A 24,187-nucleotide genomic window follows, 5' to 3' on the forward strand; every position below is an offset into this window, starting at 1 on the left:
GCCCCCGGGGTTCACGCCAGCGACAGCCACGACGCGTCTTCGGTCTTCACAAACGTGTCCATGACTGCCACGTGGTTTCCCCAATTCCACAACAGGTTATTTGCTCGTTTCCAATGAAGAGATCGATCTCGCTCTCACCGCGACAGGCGCTAGGGCTATCTTCACCAACTCTTTTTTATCTCCTTCTATTTTAAACTATACTTTAAGAACAATATTATATATACAATACAAAACAATGTTTTACATGATCATATACATGCTCTACAGGACATAGTCTAACAATCATACGTGAGTCTATTAATCCGTGCCCAACATATCTTGTATATGGCTACGTGCTTTACACTTTTATTGAGTGAAATTTACAACATGTGATGATATTGAGATAGATTGTGAGATAGAGAGTATGTTTGAAGATACAAAAGATTGTCTCTCACTCAGTCACTCTCACGGTGAGCAACACAAACACTGAGGTTTACGTAGACTGTATCACCTCTTCCAAAGAGTGTGGCAGGGTTTCACCTCGTAATCATTTGATTAGATGTAAACCATCTTTCATAAACCCACGATGATCCAGCACTGGTTAGTCCATCTTTGTATTATCGTTTCATCATATCGCTGGTGTTGAACTGCACTGGACAAAAAAACTTCTGGTGCTATAGTTTGAGTCTCTAACTATACTGTTGCCAGACATTCAGTGTTGTTTCATGGTTCAACGACCAATCCATTTTCAATCATTTAGACAAAGACTGTCCGTTTTCTGCAGAGGTTTGGGACCTGATCCTATCTTGGGCCAATCTGTCCTTTCTAAGTGGCGTTTCTAACCTCGGGCCATTGTATGATTGGTGGAAGAGATTAAGGAATCGTTGCTGCAAGGAGTCAAAGAAGATTATCGATGGACTCCTCATCTATTTCTGGTGGAATATATGGTTGGAAAGAAATAACAGAATCTTTCAGAGATTTCAAAGATCTGTTATCCAGGTTACACAATTGATGAAAGATCAAATTGGGAGTTTTAATGTATGTTAGATTGAGTTAGTGTATGTTTTCTCCTTTTTGTTTTTTCTTTTGCTCGGTCTTCTGGAGACTGTTATCTATTTCTCTTCTAATATATTGAAGAGGCAAGTTTTTGCCGCTTCCTTTAAAAAAAAGGAAGGGGGCCCCACTTCGTAATTCTACTCTTTCTATATTTTTTCTTGGGATTTTATTGCTAAGCGGTCCTGTTTAAAAAAAGGTGATCCTTTTATTCTTGTTAGATCCGTTATGTTCTCATGCTTGTTTGTGCCATGCTATTGATTGCTCGCATCATGTGAGATCACCTCCTACAACCTTCAGTTATGTGACACGGAACAGAACCGAAGGTGCTCTCTGGAATCACCCTTTTTAATAGCAAAACCTTAGTAACTTGCTGTGCAACTTCCATTTATTGTAGACCATGCTAGCAGACAAGCAGGCATCGCTAGAGAAGTTAGAGTGGGAGGCAAATGTGTCGAGTACGAAGGTGGAAGAGCTGCATGCGAGTTGATGTAGCTTGTATGGATGCTGAAGTTTCTGCTCTCATGAAGTTGTTCAGGAAAATAACAGAGAACGACAGAGCCCCTCCACCCAAGGATACAACTGGCGAGCCAGTTCAGCTTGATGTAAGTTACTCTCTTTTCCTTGCCGAAGTTGTTTCCAGTCTTTAGCATGGTACTTGGACCGATTTCTTTCTTGGACTAGTGTACTCTAAGCAGCGAAAGCATGCATATATTCATGTCTTCTCTCTGAATTCTCACGTGCTGTCTTCCCTTTTGACATGTGGTAGGACACGGATGATGTCGAGAAGATGGAGAAGCAAATGTCGGGTTACGTTACGTCTCGGCTTTAGCTGCCGCCAAGGAGAACCCTACCGACGAGTTCATGATAGCACAGTAGCCTATGCAAGATTTTAGACTTGATGCCGTTGCACTCACTCTGACCAGACGTCCAGACTGGACCGCTGTACTGTATAACCAAAGGAGGCAAGGAGCGAGTCGGTCGATATATACCCTCAACCTGTACTGTATAATTTTGTCAGCGCTTCGATATAAACACAACTGGATGCATGTATACACAGGTCGAAGTCCTCAACCTGCCCACGTACGTAGTCATCAGCGCGCACATCAGCGTCGTATGGGGAGCAGCCCAATGGGCATAGCCTTAAGCCCTTTACCATGATCATCCGAATGTTGACGATGGGGTCCTGCTGGGACCCATATTTCACGTCAGATCATGTGTATGTTTCCAGAGCCTTACCCTACCCAATTCCACCCTCGTCTCTAGTCATGATGATAGTATGGATCTGTTTGTTTTGTCTTTTTTCTGACGAACTTTTCTAAGAATCTAACTACGAGAAAATTTGGCTGTAGAGAGAATCGGATTATCATGAGGTTTACGTGCGAAAGAAGATGAAGGTATTTATAGGGTTTAAGATTAAGGAAGTGACTGATTTGGCCCGATCAGTGTTTGGTTCGGTGTTGTCGGGGACCATAATTAGGGTACCCTCAAGACTCCTAATTCTCAGCTGGTAACCCCCATCAGCATAAAGCTGCAAAGGCCTGATGGGTGCGACTAAGTCAGGGATCAGTCCATTCGAGTGACTCGATCACGCCTCGCCCGAGCCTAGCCTCGGACAAGGGCGGCCGACCCCGGAGGATTTCCGTCTCGCCCGAGGCCCCCCTCCAACGGCGAACATATTTCCGTCTCGCCCGAGGCCCTGCCTTCGCTAAGAAGCAACCCTGACTAAATCACCACACCGACCGACCAAGTCGCAGGAGCATTTAATGCAAAGGTGGCCTGACACCTTTATCCTGACGCGCGCCCCCCGGCAGAGCCGAAGTGACCGCCGTCACTTCGCCGCTCCACTGACCGGCCTGACAGAAGGACAGCGCCGCCTGCGCCACTTCGACTGCGGTGCCATTAGACAGAGTGAGGCTGACAGGCAGTCAGGCCCCGCCGGAGGCATCATAGGAAGCTCCGCTTCGCCCGACCCAGGGCTCGGACTCGGGCTCAGCCCCGGAAGACGGCGAACTCCGCTCCGCCCGACCCAGGGCTCGGACTCGGGCTAAGACCCGGAAGACGGCGAACTCCGCTTCGCCCGACCCAGGGCTCGGACTCGGGCTCAGCCCCGGAAGACGGCGAACTCCGCTCCGCCCGACCCAGGGCTCGGACTCGGGCTAAGACCCGAAAGACGGCGAACTCTGCTCCGCCCGACCCAGGGCTCGGACTCGGGCTAAGTCCCGGAAGACGGCGAACTCCGCTCCGCCCGACCCAGGGCTCGGACTCGGGCTCAGCCCCGGAAGACGGCGAACTCCGCTCCGCCCGACCCAGGGCTCGGACTCGGGCTAAGACCCGGAAGACGACGAACTCCGCTTCGCCCGACCCCAGGGCTCGGACTCCGCCCTGGCCTCAGTCGACGACCTCCGCCTCGCCCGACCCAGGGGCTCGGACTCGGCCTCGGCCACGGAAGACAGACTCGACCTCGGCTTCGGAGGAGCCTCCGCATCGCCCAACCTGGGGCGCAGGCCAGCCACGTCAACAGGAGGCGCCATCATCACCCTACCCCGAGCTGACTCGGGCCACAGGGAACCAGACCGGCGTCCCATCTGGCTAGCTCCGCTAGATAGGCAATGATGGCGCCCCGCATGCTCTGTGACGACGACGGCTCTCAGCCCCCTTACGGAAGCAAGAAGACGTCAGCAAGGACCCAACCGCTCCGACAGCTGTCCCTCCGCCAGGCTCCATCGCTCCTCCGACGGCCATGACATCACACCAGCTGGGTGCCAAAATCTCTCCGGCTGCCACGACGGCATGTACTTAGGGCGCTAGCTCTCCCCCGCTAGACACGTAGCACTCTGCTACACCCCCCATTGTACACCTGGATCCTCTCCTTACGCCTATAAAAGGAAGGACCAGGGCCCTCTTAGAGAGGGTTGGCCGCGCGGGGACGAGGACGAGAACAGGCGCTCGCTTGGGGCCGCTCGCTCCCTCTCCCGCGTGGACGCTTGTAACCCCCTACTGCAAGCGCACCCGACCTGGGCGCGGGACGAACACGAAGGCCGCGGGATTCCCACCTCTCTCACGTCGGTCCGGCCGCCTCGCTCTTCCCCCCTTCGCGCTCGCCCTCGCGCTCGACCCATCTGGGCTGGGGCACGCGGCGACATTCACTCGTCGGCTCGGGGACCCCCCGGTCTCGAAACGCTGACAGTTGGCGCGCCAGGTAGGGGCCTGCTGCGTGTTGACGAATAGCTTCCCGTCAAGCTCCAGATGGGCAGTCTCCAGCAACCTCTCCAACCCGGGACGGTGCTCCGTTTCGGGAGTCTTGAGTTCATGTCCCTCGACGGCAGCTATGACATGATACTCCTTCCACCGCCGCGCGACGGCGACAATGGCGGCTGGCAGCCCGCCCACCGGTGGCGGAATCGGTGACGTCTTCCCCGCATGGAGGGAGAGCAACCTTCGAGCTCACCCCGTCCCCTCCCCCGCCGACAGAGGAGGAGGCGGGGCAACCAAGGCCAAGCAGGAGGCAGCGCCTCGTCGGATGTCGAGCGAGCCGACGGCCCCGGCACCCCAACGGGGGGCGCACCGGGCGTCGACCTCGCGTTTGAGACGAAGGCGAGCGCCGTCTCCCCGCGACACGCCAATCCCGAGCAAGCGGACGACGCCAGCGCGCTCGCGGAGAGCTTGCTGGACGTCACCTTCGTACCTGAGACGACGGTGCAGTCAGTCCCCGACGTGACTTCATCGCCGCTCGTCGACCAAAAGGTACCGACCGATTCCCATCCTACGTCATTTGGATTCAGCCTCAACCCGCCTAGCGACCTCGCTTTGGCGGACGCTCTCGTAAAGGCGAGTCCAAACCCTCTGGGGTTTCGCATGCGGTCGCCTTGGGACCGGCTGACGGACGTCTCGACCTACGGGCCCTCTGGGTCCGAGGAAGACGACGGGCCCAGCATCTGTTGGAATTTCTCTGGACTTGGCAACCTGAGAGCACCTAGAGGGGGGGGGGTGAATAGGTGATCCTGTAACACTTCAAAATCTTAAGCCACAAAACTTGGTTAATCGTTAGCACAATAATTTCCAAGTGGCTAGATCGGAATCCTCAACAAAACACAACAACCAACAAGGATCAATCACAGAGATGACACGGTGGTTATCCCGTGGTTCGGCCAAGACCAACGCTTGCCTACTCCACGTTGTGGCGTCCCAGCGGACGAGGGTTGCAATCAACCCCTCTCAAGCGGTCCAAAGACCCACTTGAATACCACGATGTTTTGCTTTGCTTTATCTTTATCCCACTTGCGAGGAATCTCCACAAATTGGAGTCTCTCGCCCTTACACTTAAAGTTCACAAAGAAGCACGGAGTAAGGGAGGGGAGCAACACACACAAATCCACAGCAAAATGCGCACACACATGGCCAAGAATCGAGCTCAAAAGACTATCTCAAAGTTCTCACTAGAACGGAGCTCGAATCACTGAGAATGACAAACGAATGCGCAAAGACTGAGTGTGGATGATCAAGAATGCTCTAAGGTTGCTTGGTGTCTCCCTCCATGCGCCTAGGGGTCCCTTTTATAGCCCCAAGGCAGCTAGGAGCCGTTGAGAGCAAATCTGGAAGGCCATTCTTGCCTTCTGTCGTTTGGCGCACCGGACAGTCCGGTGCACACCGGACACTGTCCGGTGCCCGATTTCCTTCCTTAAATAGCGAAGCCGACCGTTGGCGGCCTTGGAGCCGTTGGCGCACCGGACATGTCCGGTGCACACCGGACAGTCCGGTGCCCCCTTCTAGCCGTTGGCTTGGCCACGTGTCCCGCGCAGATCGCGCGGCCGACCGTTGGCTCACCGGACAGTCCGGTGCACACCGGACAGTCCGGTGAATTATAGCCGTACGTCGCCGGTAAATTCCCGAGAGCGGCCACTTCGCTCGAGCCAGCCTGGCGCACCGGACACTGTCCGGTGCTCCCAGACTCAGCAGATTCTTGGCTGCTCGAGCCAAGACATTTCCAATTGGATTTTTCCTGTTTCAAGCACTTAGACACAATACATTAGTTTTCAAAACAATGTACTAAGGCTTAGAAACATACCTTTACTCTTGATTTGCACTTTGTCCATCCATGGGTATAGATTCACATTTAAGCACTTGTGTTGGCACTCAATCACCAAAATACTTAGAAATGGCCCAAGGGCATATTTCCCTTTCAATCTCCCCCTTTTTGGTGATTTATGCCAACACAACATAAAGCAACTAGAACAAGTGCAATATTACTTCAAATAAAACTCAAATTTATTTTGATTCAATTTTGGCATATATGGATCATCCTTTGCCACCACTTGGTTTGTTTTTGCGAACCAACCTCAAATTTCTATCTCTAAGTCAAACACACATGTTAAGGCATAAAGAGAGTCATTCCAAGAGTATTTGATTCAAGATTTCAAAAACTCCCCCTTTTTCCCATATAATCAACATTTCTCCCCACAAGAAGCCAACTTTTGACAAGAGAGACAATAAAAGAGTTTTGACAAAACAAAAAACTCTATTCTACTATTTTCAAAATCTCTCAAGTGGTAGCTGATCCATTTATCGCTTTGGCCTTTATTTTCTCCCCCTTTGGCATCAAGCACCAAAACGGGATCAATCTTGGCCCTTTAACCCCATTGCTTCACCAAAATCTTCAATTAAGAGTAAATAGGCAATAAGAGTTTAAAGAAGAACTTGGAATAAGTTACCCTCTCATCGGAGTGCAGTGGAAGTCTTTCACGGTCCAAGTCCACCTTTCCCTTTCAAACCTCCTTTGAGACTAAAACAATCAAACTCAAGCAAACGGTTAGTCTCAAAGGGTCAAGTTGTAACACATCTCCCCCTAAATATGTGCATTACTGGCACAAGGACTTGTGAGGTCCGGGGAGTGCTTGTACAACTTGAGCACCATAATAAGCAACACAATGCAGAATGAACATGATCAAAGGCATAAACACATGTATGCTACAATTCAATCCAAGTTCCGCGAATCTAAGACATTTAGCTCACTACGCAGCCTGCAAAAGGTCTTCTCATCTAGAGGCTTGGTAAAGATATCGGCTAGCTGGTTCTTGGTGCTAACATGAAACACTTCGATATCTCCCTTTTGCTGGTGGTCTCTCAGAAAGTGATGCCGGATGTCAATGTGCTTTGTGCGGCTGTGTTCAACAGGATTTTCCGCCATGCGGATGGCACTCTCATTATCACATAGGAGTGGGACTTTGCTCAGATTGTAGCCAAAGTCCCGGAGGGTTTGCCTCATCCAAAGTAGTTGCGCGCAACACTGTCCTGCGGCAACGTACTCGGCCTCAGCGGTGGATAGGGCAACGGAGGTTTGTTTCTTAGAGTTCCATGACACCAGGGACCTTCCTAAGAATTGGCACGTCCCCGATGTACTCTTTCTATCGACCTTACATCCAGCATAGTCGGAATCTGAGTATCCAATTAAGTCAAAGTTAGACCCCTTAGGATACCAGATCCCGAAGCAAGGCGTAGCGACTAAATATCTAAGAATTCGCTTCACCGCCACTAAGTGACACTCCTTAGGATCGGATTGAAATCTAGCACACATGCATACGCTAAGCATAATATCCGGTCTACTAGCACATAAATAAAGCAAAGAGCCTATCATGGACCGATATGCTTTTTGATCAACGGACTTACCTCCTTTGTTGAGGTCGGTGTGTCCGTCGGTTCCCATCGGAGTCTTTGCGGGCTTGGCGTCCTTCATCCCAAACCGCTTTAGCAAGTCTCGCGTGTACTTCGTTTGGGAGATGAAGGTGCCGTCCTTGAGTTGCTTCACTTGGAACCCAAGGAAGTAGTTCAACTCGCCCATCATTGACATCTCGAATTTCTGCGTCATTACCCTGCTAAACTCTTCACAAGACTTTTGATTAGTAGAACCAAATATTATGTCATCGACATAAATTTGGCACACAAAAAGATCACCATCGCAAGTCTTAGTGAAAAGAGTTGGATCGGCTTTCCCAACCTTGAAAGCATTATCAATTAAAAAGTCTCTAAGGCATTCATACCATGCTCTTGGGGCTTGCTTAAGTCCATAGAGCGCCTTAGAGAGCTTACACACGTGGTCGGGGTACCGTTCATCCTCGAAGCCAGGGGGTTGCTCCACGTACACCTCCTCCTTGATCGGCCCATTGAGGAAAGCGCTCTTCACATCCATTTGGTACAACCTGAAAGAATGGTGAGCGGCATATGCTAGCAAGATACGAATGGACTCTAGCCTAGCCACAGGAGCAAAAGTCTCCTCAAAGTCCAAACCTGCGACTTGGGCATAACCTTTTGCCACAAGTCGAGCCTTGTTCCTCGTCACCACTCCGTGCTCGTCTTGTTTGTTGCGAAACACCCACTTGGTTCCCACAACATTTTGCTTAGGACGAGGCACCAGTGTCCAAACTTCATTGCGCTTGAAGTTGTTGAGTTCCTCCTGCATGGCCAACACCCAGTCCGGATCTAGCAAGGCCTCTTCTACCCTGAAAGGCTCAATAGAAGAGACAAAGGAGTAATGCTCACAAAAATTAACTAATCGAGATCGAGTAGTTACTCCCTTGCTAATATCACCCAGAATTTGGTCGACGGGATGATCCCTTTGAATCACCGCTTGAACTTGGGTTGGAGGTGCCGGTTGCGCTTCTTCCTCCATCACGTGATCATCTTGTGTTCCCCCTTGATCACACGCCTCCTTTTGATGAACCTGTTCATCGTCTTGAGTTGGGGAATGCACCGTTGTTGAGGAAGAAGGTTGATCTCGTTCATCTTGTTCCTATGGCCGCACTTCTCCAATCGCCATGGTTCGTATAGCGGCCGTCGGAACATCTTCTTCATCTACATCATTACAATCAACAACTTTCTCTCTTGGAGAGCCATTAGTCTCATCAAATACAACGTCGCTAGAGACTTCAACCAAACCCGATGATTTGTTGAAGACTCTATACGCCTTTATATTTGAGTCATAACCTAACAAAAACCCTTCTACAGCTTTGGGAGCAAATTTAGAATTTCTACCCTTCTTCACTAGAATGTAGCACCTGCTCCCAAATACACGAAAGTAAGATACATTGGGTTTGTTACCGGTTAGTAGCTCATACGAAGTCTTCTTGAGGAGGCGGTGAAGGTAGACCCTGTTGATGGCGTGGCAAACCGTGTTCACGGCTTCCGACCAAAAGCACTCGGGGGTCTTGAATTCTCCAAGCATAGTCCTCGCCATATCTATGAGCGTCCTGTTCTTCCTCTCTACCACACCATTTTGCTGAGGTGTGTAGGGAGCGGAGAACTCGTGCTTGATCCCCTCCTCCTCAAGGAACTCTTCCACTTGAAGGTTCTTGAATTCGGACCCATTGTCGCTCCTTATCTTCTTCACCTTGAGCTCAAACTCATTTTGAGCTCTCCTTAGGAAGCGCTTGAGGGTCCCTTGGTGTGACGGAACCTCGCAAGTAATTAGGCCCACCTACAGTTGTCCTTGTCCAACGGACATCAGACACCCTGTAGATGTTCCTAAGTCACTTGGCAAGTTCGGTATCTTTCCTTACTTTACCAGGAACGTCTCACCCGTCTTGCAGACATTACAGAACATCGGAGATAAAGAAATGCGGAAGCAGTTACATAAACTTACATTTATTTCAAAAGCAAGCTTGAGTTATTTTATTACAGACCAGACTAAAAGTGAGTGCAGAGTAGTAATATTATACAAACCAAGGGAGGCACAAACTCCTCCCGATAAGTTCTTAAGCAAAAGGTCCTAAGTGGAGGACCGAGTCCTCCCGCACTTCAGTCTTGTTTTTCTTCTTTTGGAACCACCTTGGCACAGAAGCAGCAAAAGTCTGCTACTTCCTCACCTAAAAACAACGAAGGGATAAACCCTGAGTATGGAATTACTCAGCAAGACTTACCCGACTAAAGAAAAGACTCTCAAGGGTATGCTGGTTATATGGGAGTCAAGGTAAGGCTTTTCAATAATCAAAGACTCTGTTTTGCAGAAATGCTTACTAAAGTGGATCCTTAAAAATCCAATTTTATTTGTCAAGTTAGGTAAAATTACCTGCATTAGAGTTCTTTCTACCCTAATTCAATCACTGGTCCTGTACTAGCCAATTTCTTAACAAAAGCCCATCGTCTTTAGTGGAATGCTACGTGTAGGGCAGTGACCAAGTCTTCATAACCGCGAAGGTACGGCGATCCGAATCGATTATACGCAGCTGAGGATCTCCAATCACACGACATATGTAGCACTTAACCCTTGCATATGTCAACCCGCCACCGGGGTTCTTAAGACCGGATCAGGTTCACGCAAACCGAGAGCACAGATACACCACCGTCCAGCCTCTTGCCACGGAGGGTACACGCTACTCTCGCCACCGCTCCACGCCCATTTCGTGTTATCTTATTCCGGCCTTAGTCTGCCCGAGGCAAGGCTTACCCATGACGAGGCATGTGACCAGTTAAAGGGTCCTCGATCATCAAGCCTACATCGACAAGGTCCTTAATCGACTCAGCCGGAGACACTACACTGAGACTCTCTTCTCGTGCAAGTCACTTGCCCGGTCTCAACTTAATTATTTCAAACCCAAAGTTTGGTACCTGGCAGAGGTACATCTTTTCCGATGTTGAACCTATCAAGGCCTTTGATAGATCCATCATCAAGTTTTATTTTCGAAAAACATCCCACCCACTTTTGCCACATCATATTTTGTAAAAACAAAACCTTTTGTTTTTCTAAAGCAAAGCTAAGCATCAAAAAGCTTTTGTAAAACAGGTGATCAAGGAAGGTAATCAAATTCAAGGAAGGTAATGCAGGAATGGCTTTAGCAAGCAACTCCTATCACCTAATGCAGCAATCAAGTGAGAAAGATTTTAAAACAGCAAGGAAGGTGGCAAATGCACCGGGGCTTGCCTTCGTTTACAGGTGATTCGGGTTCGGATCCACAGATATCGAAGTAGAAACTATTCCCGGCCTGGGATTCCGAAGGTGGTGGTGTCCTGTCTTCGGGGACTTCTACCTCTTCTTCACGTTCTAATCATAACCATACATAAGTATAAGAATGGATGCCATGGGATGCTCATGAGGATGCAAAGATAATATAAATTTATTATCTATGTCTTGAATACAACTTTCCTTCACGGAGTTCCGGGAACTTAGGGTTTCCGGAGTCGGTAAAGGAGTTCATAGGGCAGGGGGGGTGTTTTGGGGTTTGGTGATCAAACAAGGTCCAAATCAATTCAAATCCTACCCAAGGCTTCTAAATATTATGAGGAACTCATATAAAAATTTTGAGCATTTTTGGAACTACCATTTGTTTTCTAAAAATCCATAACCAATACTTTTAACTACTTTAAATACTCTAAAATTTCTTACTTCCACTAAAAATCACAAACTTATTTTTATTAAATACTATGAAAAATAACAAACCTAGGAAAATTAGTTTCACAATTTTAGCATTTTTCTACATTTTTCTACATATTTCTAAAGTTTTCCTGAAAAAGAAAAAGAAAAGGATTAACAGAGCTGGGCCGGTTCTGGCCCAAACGGCCCAGGACCAGGGCAAAACGCGCCCGCGCGCGCCCGCGCCCTGGCGGTTTTGCAGAACGGCACCCGCGTTTCTGGTTAATCCGAAGTGAGTTCGATTACTATTGCACTGAGTCGCTGATGGTTTGCAGAAAAACCCTTCGCGTTCTATTCTTTTACCACACCAAGTCCCCGACGGTGTTCCGCACGAGAGGCCGAGCTCCGGCAAGCTAGACCGGCCGGACGACGCGACGGCTGAAGTTCCCAAGCGACAGGAACACAATTGAACTCCTACGGATCATTTCCCCCAAATCAATTTTATGGTTGGGACTACGAATCAATCGATCCACGGTGACCGAGCGGTTGGGTAAGAGGATGAACACATTCCGAGCAAACGACGGCGAGGACGACCGAATTAAGGCTGGGAAAAGGTTCATGGGTGCACTAGGGTCTACGGACATCCTTTGATTTGGGTAGAACAAGACCCGAAGAACGGGTCGACGGTGGGGGGGGGGGTCACGGCGGTGTTTGACAGCGCATAGGTGCGTTCCGGTAAGGGGCTTCGGTCAAACTCCAAATTGTTGCATCCAGGGGTAATAAGAGATCACATACTAACTAAAACAAAGAGTAATTTGATCATTACTGACCAGAGGAGCGCTGGCTACGAAGAAGTTCTTCACGGCGGAGCAAGAACAAAGAAGAGAGGGAATTGGGGCTGCGCGGGTATTTCCGGTGAGCTCGAGTCAAGCGCTTAGCTGTGGAATGTGGTGACGACGCAGTGCCCGCGCTTAATTTATAGGCGGCTGGCCGGTGACGGATGAGGATCGCGGATTTCAGACGGTGCAGGTGAGCTCGCCGCGCGGCAGAATCCGGGGATGGCACGGCGACGCCATTTAACCGGAGTCCGCCACCACAGAGGGTTACTGCCACGTGACCAAAGATATTTACCGCGGCCTCCAGTCCATTCCGACCGCCATGGCGTCCTTATCGCCGGCGAGGTCCAAAACCTTATCCACGACGATTTTACTGAAAACCGATGAACAGTGCTTTGGATTCTGTACAAGGCTTGACTGACAGATCAAATTGGAGCCCAGTTTTCTCAAATTTTCATGTGAAACCTAAGCCAACCTTCTGTAGTAAAGTTGTAGAGCTATAATCCCTCTATAACTTTGCTACAATGTGCTCTCACAAAAAGTCACTGAATCCCATTCAAAATCGAGCTCAAAGTTCATGTCATAACACTGTTAATCTGTATTTCAGACTTCAGGCAGCCTGACAGTCCATCTTTGATTGGGGTTTTCTCCAAATTTCACATAAGACCATGGCTTGAACACTTAAACAAAGCTGTTCTCCTATGATTGGTCTTCAACTTTGATGTGGTGACCTAGGGCAAAAACCCTATAATTTGAAAGTTACAAAGCCCCAAAGTTGAGCCAATTCTCTGATTTTCAGACTTAGAATAGAACTCAAATGAGGTCCATTTTGCATTTAAGTCCAAAACTTAGGGTTTGGCTTTCAAATCCACATATTTGTGAACCAATTGACTTAAAATACTTATTTGGCTTGGTTTTTGCACTTTAACCCAAAAGTGGGCTAGTTTTGCACATAAGCCCCTAGGGTTTGGTTTCAGGGTTTTCCAGGGTTCCAATTAGGGTTTCTGGTATCCCAGGGGTATAAAGGTGATTCAAGTTTATTCTTGGGGTCATTTTATGACTTTTACCCTAAAGTCTTTAGGTTTCCTTAACTTGGGTTAAGTTTTACCCCTTTAACCACTATTTAGGGTTAAGTCCGTTAACCAGGGTTCTATTTGCAAAAACATTAAAACAATACAACTTGTTTGAAATTTTTGCCTAGTGAATGCACTCTAGGTGTGTCAAACATATGCAATGCCAATGCTTATGATGCCATGCTCAAGTTTTAGTTACAGTAACACCAGGGGTGTTACATCCTTCCCCCCATAAAAGAATCTCGTCCCGAGATTAAAAGTCCTAGGGTAAGTAATGGTAAAGGAAACACATCACATTTTTATTTTATAAATTCTGGTACAAGGCAGGGGTGATGTGGGGGTCACTTCTTTATTGCAACAACTATATACACTTTACAAATTACATGAGGCTAGAAAGCCTGGGAAATTCTTATTCAAGAAGTCTTGGGTTTCCCATGTAGCCTCATCTTCAGAATGCTGGTTCCACTGTATCTTGTAGAACTTGAGAGTCTTTCTCCGGGTAACCCTGTCCCTTTGATCCAGAACTCGAATAGGATGTTCCGAGTATGTTAAATCTGGTTCCAGGACAACATCAGTCACTTCAATGGTTCGATCAGGAACCCGAAGACACTTCTTCAATTGTGACACGTGGAACACATTATGCACAGCAGACAATGTTTCGGGGAGCTGAAGTCGGTATGCCACTGGTCCACATTGTTCAATCACCAGGAATGGGCCAATGTACCTGGGTGCAAGTTTCCCTTTAACCCCAAAACGCGATACACCTTTCATTGGTGAGACCTTCAGGTAAACATAGTCTCCTTCCAAGAAATATAAGGGCCTTCGCCGTGTGTCTGCATAACTCTTCTGACGAGCTTGTGCCTTTTTCATATTATAAATAATTTTCTGAATCTTATCCTCGGCCTCTTTCACCATATCAGGCCTAAAGAAGCACCTTTCACCAGGCTCAGACCAGTTTAGCGGAGTTCGACACCGTCGTCCATATAGCGCTTCGAAGGGTGCCATCTTGATACTTTCTTGATAGCTATTGTTATATGAAAACTCCGCCAAAGGCAAACATTCATCCCATTTCGGTGAGAAATCCAGAACACATGCCCGCAACATATCCTCGAGTATCTGATTCACTCTCTCAGTTTGTCCACTGGTTTGAGGATGATAGGCCGAACTGTGGAGTAACCTGGTACCCAAGGATTTATGAAGTTCTTCCCAAAACTTGGATACGAATTGAGGTCCACGATCCGACACTATGGTCTTTGGAACACCATGCAAACTGAGAATACGGGCAATGTATAACTCCGCATAGGTAATGACGGGATATTTTACTTTGACAGGGAGGAAGTGGACGATCTTTGTGAGTCGATCAATGATAACCCAAATGGAGTCATATCCTTTTGCGGTTCTGGGCAATCCCACAATAAAGTCCATACTGATGTCTTCCCATTTCCATGTTGGGATTGGCAAAGATTGTAATGGACCAGCAGTTTTCATGTGTATGGCCTTGACACGTCTGCAAGTGTCACACTTAGCCACATAGCGTGCAATTTCAATCTTCATCTTTGTCCACCAGTAATGTTGCTTTAAGTCTTGATACATCTTAGTGCTTCCGGGATGAATTGAATAGCGACTAAGATGTGCCTCATCAAGAATTTGCTGGCGGAGCTCTTCGTTCTTTGGCACAACTATGCGGTTTTTAAACCATATCACACCTTGATCGTCTTCCTTGAAACATTTGGCTACTCCAGCTCTTATCTTCTCTCGTATGTGCTTCATACCCAGATTATCCTTTTGAGCATCAATTATCCTTTGCAAAATGATTGACTCAAGCTTTAGTTGATTTAGAGTCCCTTGTTGGATGATCCCCAGGTTTAGCTTCTCCATTTCTTGACACAGAGTGTTCTCGGAGGTCTTCGCCATAAGACAGTGGCAGAAAGTCTTACGACTCAGTGCATCTGCTACCACATTGGCTTTGCCTGGGTGATAATGGATCTCCAGTTCATAGTCTTTAATGAGCTCAAGCCATCGTCTTTGCCTCATATTTAACTCTGACTGGGTGAAGATGTACTTCAAACTTTTATGATCTGTATATATGTGACAGATATTACCCAGCAGATAGTGACGCCAAATCTTCAGGGCATGAACCACAGCAGCTAGCTCCAGATCATGAGTTGGATAGTGCTCCTCATGTCGGCGCAACTGCCTTGAGGCATACGCAATCACTCGGCCCTCTTGCATCAGTACACAGCCGAGCCCACTGCCAGATGCATCACAATAGACATCAAAAGGTTTAGTGATGTCCGGTTGGGCCAATACCAGAGCAGTGGTCAATAGTGTCTTCAGTTGCTCAAAGGCTTCGTTACACTTAGAAGACCAATTGAACTTAATGTCATTCTTTAATAAACTTGTGATTGGCTTCACAAGCTTAGAAAAATCTGGTATGAATCTGCGATAATACCCAGCTAGTCCAAGAAAACTCCGGACTTGGTGAACAGTTGTTGGGGGTTTCCACTCCAGAATATCTTTGACCTTGCTAGGATCTACCGCAATTCCTTTAGCCGATAACACGTGCCCCAAAAATTGAATTTCTTCCAGCCAGAACGCGCACTTGCTGAACTTGGCATATAGCTGGTGTTCCCTGAGGCGCGTCAATACAATCCGTAGATGCTGAGCATGGTCTTCTTCATTCTTAGAATATATCAAGATATCGTCGATGAAGACTACCACGAATTTGTCCAACTCGGGCATGAACACCGAGTTCATCAAATAGGTGAAGTGGGCAGGAGCATTTGTGAGCCCGAAAGACATTACCAAGTATTCAAACAATCCATATCGCGTAGTAAACGCGGTCTTCGGTATATCCTCGGGTCGAATACGGATTTGATGATAGCCCGACCTGAGATCAATTTTGGAAAATACCCTCGCCCCAGTCAGTTGATCAAATAAGATGTCGATCCTTGGAAGAGGGTATTTATTCTTAATAGTGACCTCATTTAGGGGTCGATAATCCACGCACATTCGCAAGGTTTGATCCTTCTTCTTAACAAAAATGGCGGGACAACCCCAAGGGGACGAGCTTGGCCGGATGAATCCCTTATTCAGTAGATCTTGTAATTGAATTTTCAATTCCGCCAACTCATTAGGGGGCATACGGTACGATCTTCGGGAGATGGGAGCCGTACCGGGCTTTAGCTCAATTACGAATTCTACATCTCTTTCAGGGGGCAGTCCAGGCAAATCTTCCGGAAATACATCTGGAAACTCACATACTATCGGAATGTTCTTGATCTCCGGTACAATGGCTTCATATACTCTACCAGAAGTTTTGGCTGGGTTGGTTGCGGGGAGAGTCAAAAGAATCTCTTCTTGATTATAGCTCAACCTGACGGTTCTGAGTTCAATGTTGAGAATTGCCTTGTGTTGGGTTAACCAATTCATACCCAATATTACATCTATATCCTGGCCCTTCAGAACAATCATGTTAGCAGGAAAGTTCCGTCCGGCCATTGTTACTGGCACTCCATAGGCCACTTCTCTAGTATAAATGTGTCCCCCAGGTGAATGAATTTTAAATCCCTCTTTTGATTCATGGTATGCAATATGATGTTGCTCCACAAATGTCTTGCTAATGAATGTATGTGAAGCACCAGAATCAAAAAGAATAATTGCTGGGTGACTGGCCACGGGAAACGTACCCATCTTCACCGGCTCTCCTTCCGGTGTAGTAGCCACTTGAGTGTAATATACACGCCCTGTCTTCTTTGTATTCTTCCCCACAGCATTTCCTTTAGGCCGAGCTGATTTCCCAGATCCTTGTGAAGCATTAGATTGATTTTGCCTAGGATACGGGCAGTCTTTGATAAAATGTCCCGACTTGCCGCAATTAAAACACCCAGTTGAAGAACTAGGCAAGGCAGAGAATCGAGTGCCTGGGGCACCCGGCTGATTTGGGGTAGTGGGGGTATTGTGGGGGCGAATAATGATAGGCTGTTTGAAAGGGAATGAGGGTGGACGATAAAAAGGGCGATTTTGGTTTGAAGGTCGGATCACAAACCGTTGCTTCTTCGCCTGGCCCTGATTAGGCCTCTCACCACCGAATCCCTTATTCTTCCCAGAATTTGTGTACTTTGCTTCAACAGATAAGGCTGTGCTGACAGCCTTTCCATATGTGAGATCTATGCATGTGGCCATTTTCCTTTGTAGCCGATCATTCAGTCCCCGCATAAAACAGTTCTTCTTCTTTAAATCGGTATTCACCGGGTCGATGGCATACTGCGACAGGTGATTAAATTTGTTGAGATATTGGTTGACGGTATCTCCACCTTGTTGTAACTTCATAAACTCCTCTTGTTTCATATGCAGCACTCCTTCGGGGATGTAGTGTTCACGGAAGGCTGCTTTCATGTCGGGGAGCCAATTGATGCCGAGGCACCCCAATTGGTCCCATAGACTTGCGTGCCGTTAGCCTGGTGCGTGGCGGCATCTTTTCTAAGGGGGAAAATGTTATTAGTATAATGCTTAGCATGATGCATGTATAATTACTGAATCAACCTTAGTCGATTCAACCTTCTATACGTTGCACTCTCCCTATCTGGTCTTTAAGATAGACTCTTCAGAATACTTAGGTAAGAAGAGAAAAGAATTTTGAGGTAAGTCTTTTGAAAATCCTTTTGAAGATGCCTCATAATATCTGCCAAGAAGGGCTACGCTCCGATACCAGCTGTGACGGAACCTCCCAAGTAATTAGGCCCACCTACAGTTGTCCTTGTCCAACGGACATCAGACACCCTGTAGATGTTCCTAAGTCACTTGACAAGTTCGGTATCTTTCCTTACTTTACCAGGAACGTCTCACCCGTCTTGCAGACATTACAGAACATCGGAGATAAAGAAATGCGGAAGCAGTTACATAAACTTACATTTATTTCAAAAGCAAGCTTGAGTTATTTTATTACAGACCAGACTAAAAGTGAGTGCAAAGTAGTAATATTATACAAACCAAGGGAGGCACAAACTCCTCCCGATAAGTTCTTAAGCAAAAGGTCCTAAGTGGAGGACCGAGTCCTCCCGCACTTCAGTCTTGTTTTTCTTCTTTTGGAACCACCTTGGCACAGAAGCAGCAAAAGTCTGCTACTTCCTCACCTAAAAACAACGAAGGGATAAACCCTGAGTATGGAATTACTCAGCAAGACTTACCCGACTAAAGAAAAGACTCTCAAGGGTATGCTGGTTATATGGGAGTCAAGGTAAGGCTTTTCAATAATCAAAGACTCTGTTTTGCAGAAATGCTTACTAAAGTGGATCCTTAAAAATCCAATTTTATTTGTCAAGTTAGGTAAAATTACCTGCATTAGAGTTCTTTCTACCCTAATTCAATCACTGGTCCTGTACTAGCCAATTTCTTAACAAAAGCCCATCGTCTTTAGTGGAATGCTACGTGTAGGGCAGTGACCAAGTCTTCATAACCGCGAAGGTACGGCGATCCGAATCGATTATACTCAGCTGAGGATCTCCAATCACACGACATATGTAGCACTTAACCCTTGCATATGTCAACCCGCCACCGGGGTTCTTAAGACCGGATCAGGTTCACGCAAACCGAGAGCACAGATACACCACCGTCCAGCCTCTTGCCACGGAGGGTACACGCTACTCTCGCCACCGCTCCACGCCCATTTCGTGTTATCTTATTCCGGCCTTAGTCTGCCCGAGGCAAGGCTTACCCATGACGAGGCATGTGACCAGTTAAAGGGTCCTCGATCATCAAGCCTACATCGACAAGGTCCTTAATCGACTCAGACGGAGACACTACACCGAGACTCTCTTCTCGTGCAAGTCACCCGCCCGGTCTCAACTTAATTATTTCAAACCAAAGTTTGGTACCTGGCAGAGGTACATCTTTTCCGATGTTGAACCTATCAAGGCCTTTGATAGATCCATCATCAAGTTTTATTTTCGAAAAACATCCCACCCACTTTTGCCACATCATATTTTGTAAAAACAAAACCTTTTGTTTTTATAAAGCAAAGCTAAGCATCAAAAAGCTTTTGTAAAACAGGTGATCAAGGAAGGTAATCAAATTCAAGGAAGGTAATGCAGGAATGGCTTTAGCAAGCAACTCCTATCACCTAATGCAGCAATCAAGTGAGAAAGATTTTAAAACAGCAAGGAAGGTGGCAAATGCACCGGGGCTTGCCTTCGTTTACAGGTGATTCGGGTTCGGATCCACAGATATCGAAGTAGAAACTATTCCCGGCCTGGGATTCCGAAGGTGGTGGTGTCCTGTCTTCGGGGACTTCTACCTCTTCTTCACGTTCTAATCATAACCATACATAAGTATAAGAATGGATGCCATGGGATGCTCATGAGGATGCAAAGATAATATAAATTTATTATCTATGTCTTGAATACAACTTTCCTTCACGGAGTTCCGGGAACTTAGGGTTTCCGGAGTCGGTAAAGGAGTTCATAGGGCAGGGGGGGTGTTTTGGGGTTTGGTGATCAAACAAGGTCCAAATCAATTCAAATCCTACCCAAGGCTTCTAAATATTATGAGGAACTCATATAAAAATTTTGAGCATTTTTGGAACTACCATTTGTTTTCTAAAAATCCATAACCAATACTTTTAACTACTTTAAATACTCTAAAATTTCTTACTTCCACTAAAAATAACAAACTTATTTTTATTAAATACTATGAAAAATAACAAACCTAGGAAAATTAGTTTCACAATTTTAGCATTTTTCTACATTTTTCTACATATTTCTAAAGTTTTCCTCAAAAAGAAAAAGAAAAGGATTAACAGAGCTGGGCCGGTTCTGGCCCAAACGGCCCAGGACCAGGGCAAAACGCGCCCGCGCGCGCCCGCGCCCTGGCGGTTTTGCAGAACGGCCCCCGCGTTTCTGGTTAATCCGAAGTGAGTTCGATTACTATTGCACTGAGTCGCTGATGGTTTGCAGAAAAACCCTTCGCGTTCTATTCTTTTACCACACCAAGTCCCCGACGGTGTTCCGCACGGGAGGCCGAGCTCCGGCGAGCTAGACCGGCCGGACGACACGACGGCTGAAGTTCCCAAGCGACAGGAATACAATTGAACTCCTACGGATCATTTCCCCCAAATCAATTTTATGGTTGGGACTACGAATCAATCGGTCCACGGTGACCGAGCGGTTGGGTAAGAGGATGAACGCATTCCGAGCAAACGACGGCGAGGACGACCGAATTAAGGCTGGGAAAAGGTTCATGGGTGCACTAGGGTCTACGGACATCCTTTGATTTGGGTAGAACAAGACCCGAAGAACGGGTCGACGGTGGGGGGGGGGGGTCACGACGGTGTTTGACAGCGCATAGGTGCGTTCCGGTAAGGGGCTTCGGTCAAACTCCAAATTGTTGCATCCAGGGGTAATAAGAGATCACATACTAACTAAAACAAAGAGTAATTTGATCATTACTGACCAGAGGAGCGCTGGCTACGAAGAAGTTCTTCACGGCGGAGCAAGAACGAAGAAGAGAGGGAATTGGGGCTGCGCAGGTATTTCCGGTGAGCTCGAGTCAAGCGCTTAGCTGCGGAATGTGGTGACGACGCAGTGCCCGCGCTTAATTTATAGGCGGCTGGCCGGTGACGGATGAGGATCGCGGATTTCAGACGGTGCAGGTGAGCTCGCCGCGCGGCAGAATCCGGGGATGGCACGGCGATGCCGTTTAACCGGAGTCCGCCACCACAGAGGGTTACTGCCACGTGACCAAAGATATTTATCGCGGCCTCCAGTCCATTCCGACCGCCGTGGCGTCCTTATCGCCGGCGAGGTCCAAAACCTTATCCACGGCGATTTTACTGAAAACCGATGAACAGTGCTTTGGATTCTGTACAAGGCTTGACTGACAAATCAAATTGGAGCCCAGTTTTCTCAAATTTTCATGTGAAACCTAAGCCAACCTTCTGTAGTAAAGTTGTAGAGCTATAATCCCTCTATAACTTTGCTACAATGTGCTCTCACAAAAAGTCACTGAATCCCATTCAAAATCGAGCTCAAAGTTCATGTCATAACACTGTTAATCTGTATTTCAGACTTCAGGCAGCCTGACAGTCCATCTTTGATTGGGTTTTTCTCCAAATTTCACATAAGACCATGGCTTGAACACTTAAACAAAGCTGTTCTCCTATGATTGGTCTTCAACTTTGATGTGGTGACCTAGGGCAAAAACCCTATAATTTGAAAGTTACAAAGCCCCAAAGTTGAGCCAATTCTCTGATTTTCAGACTTAGAATAGAACTCAAATGAGGTCCATTTTGCATTTAAGTCCAAAACTTAGGGTTTGGCTTTCAAATCCACATATTTGTGAACCAATTGACTTAAAATACTTATTTGGCTTGGTTTTTGCACTTTAACCCAAAAGTGGGCTAGTTTTGCACATAAGCCCCTAGGGTTTGGTTTCAGGGTTTTCCAGGGTTCCAATTAGGGTTTCTGGTATCCCAGGGGTATAAAGGTGATTCAAGTTTATTCTTGGGGTCATTTTATGACTTTTACCGTAAAGTCTTTAGGTTTCCTTAACTTGGGTTAAGTTTTACCCCTTTAACCACTATTTAGGGTTAAGTCCGTTAACCAGGGTTCTATTTGCAAAAACATTAAAACAATACAACTTGTTTGAAATTTTTGCCTAGTGAATGCACTCTAGGTGTGTCAAACATATGCAATGCCAATGCTTATGATGCCATGCTCAAGTTTTAGTTACAGTAACACTAGGGGTGTTACACTTGGGTTTCAGACTTATCCTGCAAAAAGAACACCCAAGTGAAGCGGGAAAAGTCATCAACAATAACTAGACCATACTTACTTCCTCCTATGCTCAGATAGGCGACGGGTCCGAAGAGGTCCATATGTAGCAGCTCCAGGGGTCTTGATGTTGTCATCACATTTTTGGTGTGATGAGAGCCTCCCACTTGTTTCCCTGCTTGACAAGCTGCACAAGGTCTATCTTTTTCGAAATGAGCATTGGTTAAACCTATCACATGTTCTCCCTTTAAAAGCTTGTGGAGGTTCTTCATCCCCACATGTGCTAAGCGGCGATGCCACAGCCAGCCCATGCAAGTCTTAGCCATTAAGCATGCATCTAGACTGGCCTCTTCTTTTGCAAAATCAACTAGGTAAAGCTTGCCGTCTAGTACACCCTTAAAAGCTAGTGAACCATCACATCTTCTAAAGACAGACACATCTACATTTGTAAACAAACAGTTATATCCCATATTGCATAATTGACTAACAGATAGCAAATTATATCCAAGAGACTCTACTAAAAACACATTAGAGATAGAGTGCTCATTTGAGATTGCAATTTTACCTAACCCTTTTACCTTGCCTTGATTCCCATCACCGAATATTATTGAATCTTGGGAATCTTTGTTTTTGACGTAGGAGGTGAACATCTTCTTCTCCCCCGTCATATGGTTTGTGCATCCGCTGTCAATAATCCAGCTTGAACCCCCGGATGCATAAACCTGCAAGGCAAATTTAGGCTTGGGTCTTAGGTACCCAACTCATGTTGGGTCCTGCAAGGTTAGCACAAATATCCTTAGGGACCCAAATGCAAGTTTTGTCTCCCTTGCATCTTGCCCCTAATTTTCTAGCAACTATCTTCCTATCCTTTCTACAAATAGCAAAAGAAGCATTTAAAGCATGATATATTGTAGAAGGTTCATTTACTTTCCTAGGAACATTAACAACATTTCTCCTAGGCAAATTATGAACAGCATTTCTCCTACCAACATTTCTATCATGCACATAAGAAGAACTAGAAGCAAACATGGCATGAGAATCAAAGGCATTATATGCATTACAACTCCTATAAGCATTTCTAGATTGTCTCCTATCATGGTACATAAAAGCATGGTTCTTTTGCACACTACTAGCCATAGGGGCCTTTCCTTTCTCCTTGGCGGAGATGGGGGCCTTATGGCTTGTCAAGTTCTTGGCTTCCCTCTTGTAGCCAAGTCCATCCTTAATTGAGGGGTGTCTACCAATCGTGTAGGCATCCCTTGCAAATTTTAGCTTGTCAAATTCATTCTTGCTAGTCTTAAGTTGGGCATTAAGACTAGCTAATTCCTCATTTAATTTAGAAATTGAAACTAAATGATCACTACAAGCATCAATGTCAAAATCTTTACACCTATTACAAGTTTCAACAATTTCTACACAAGAATTAGATTTACTAGCTACTTCTAGTTTAGCATTTAAATCATCATTAAAACTTTTTAGCTTAGCAATAGTTTCATGACAAGAAGATAATTCACTAGAGAGCATTTCATTCCTCTTAATTTCTAGAGCAAGAGATTTCTGAGCTTCTACAAATTTATCATGTTCTTCATACAACAAATCCTCTTGCTTTTCTAACAGTATATTCCTATCATTCAAGGCATCAATCAATTCATTAATTTTGTCTACCTTAGTTCTATCTAATCCCTTGAATAAGCATGAGTAATCTATCTCATCATCATCACTAGACTCGTCCTCACTTGAAGAAGCATAAGTACTAGTATTAGGAGTGCTTACTTTCTTCTCCCTTGCCATGAGGCAAGTGTGACGCTCGTTGGGGAAGAGGGATGACTTGTTGAAGGCAGTGGCGGGGAGTCCCTCATTGTCGGAGTCGGACGAGGAGCAGTCCGAATCCCACTCCTTGCCAAGATGATCCTCCCCCTTTGCCTTCTTGTAGTTCTTCTTTTTCTCCCTCTTGTTCCCTTGATCCTGATCACTATCATTGTCGGGATAGTTAGCAATAAAATGACCAAGCTTACCGCATTTGAAGCATGAACGCTTCCCCTTGGCTTTGGTCTTGCTTGGCTGTCCCTTGCGACCTTTAAGCACCATCTTGAATCTTTTGATGATGAGAGCCATCTCTTCATCATTAAGTCCAGC

The 24,187-nt window shown here is 46.5% G+C and overlaps 1 pseudogene; it reads left to right on the top strand.

Moving 5' to 3' along the window:
* The first annotated feature begins 1,432 nt into the window (after positions 1-1,432).
* LOC103649174 (protein MICROTUBULE BINDING PROTEIN 2C-like) lies at positions 1,433-1,911 on the top strand (annotated as a pseudogene).
* The last annotated feature ends 22,276 nt before the right edge of the window (positions 1,912-24,187 follow it).

This window comes from Zea mays, chromosome 2 (genome assembly GCF_902167145.1).
Source record: "Zea mays cultivar B73 chromosome 2, Zm-B73-REFERENCE-NAM-5.0, whole genome shotgun sequence".
Lineage (NCBI taxonomy): Eukaryota > Viridiplantae > Streptophyta > Magnoliopsida > Poales > Poaceae > Zea > Zea mays.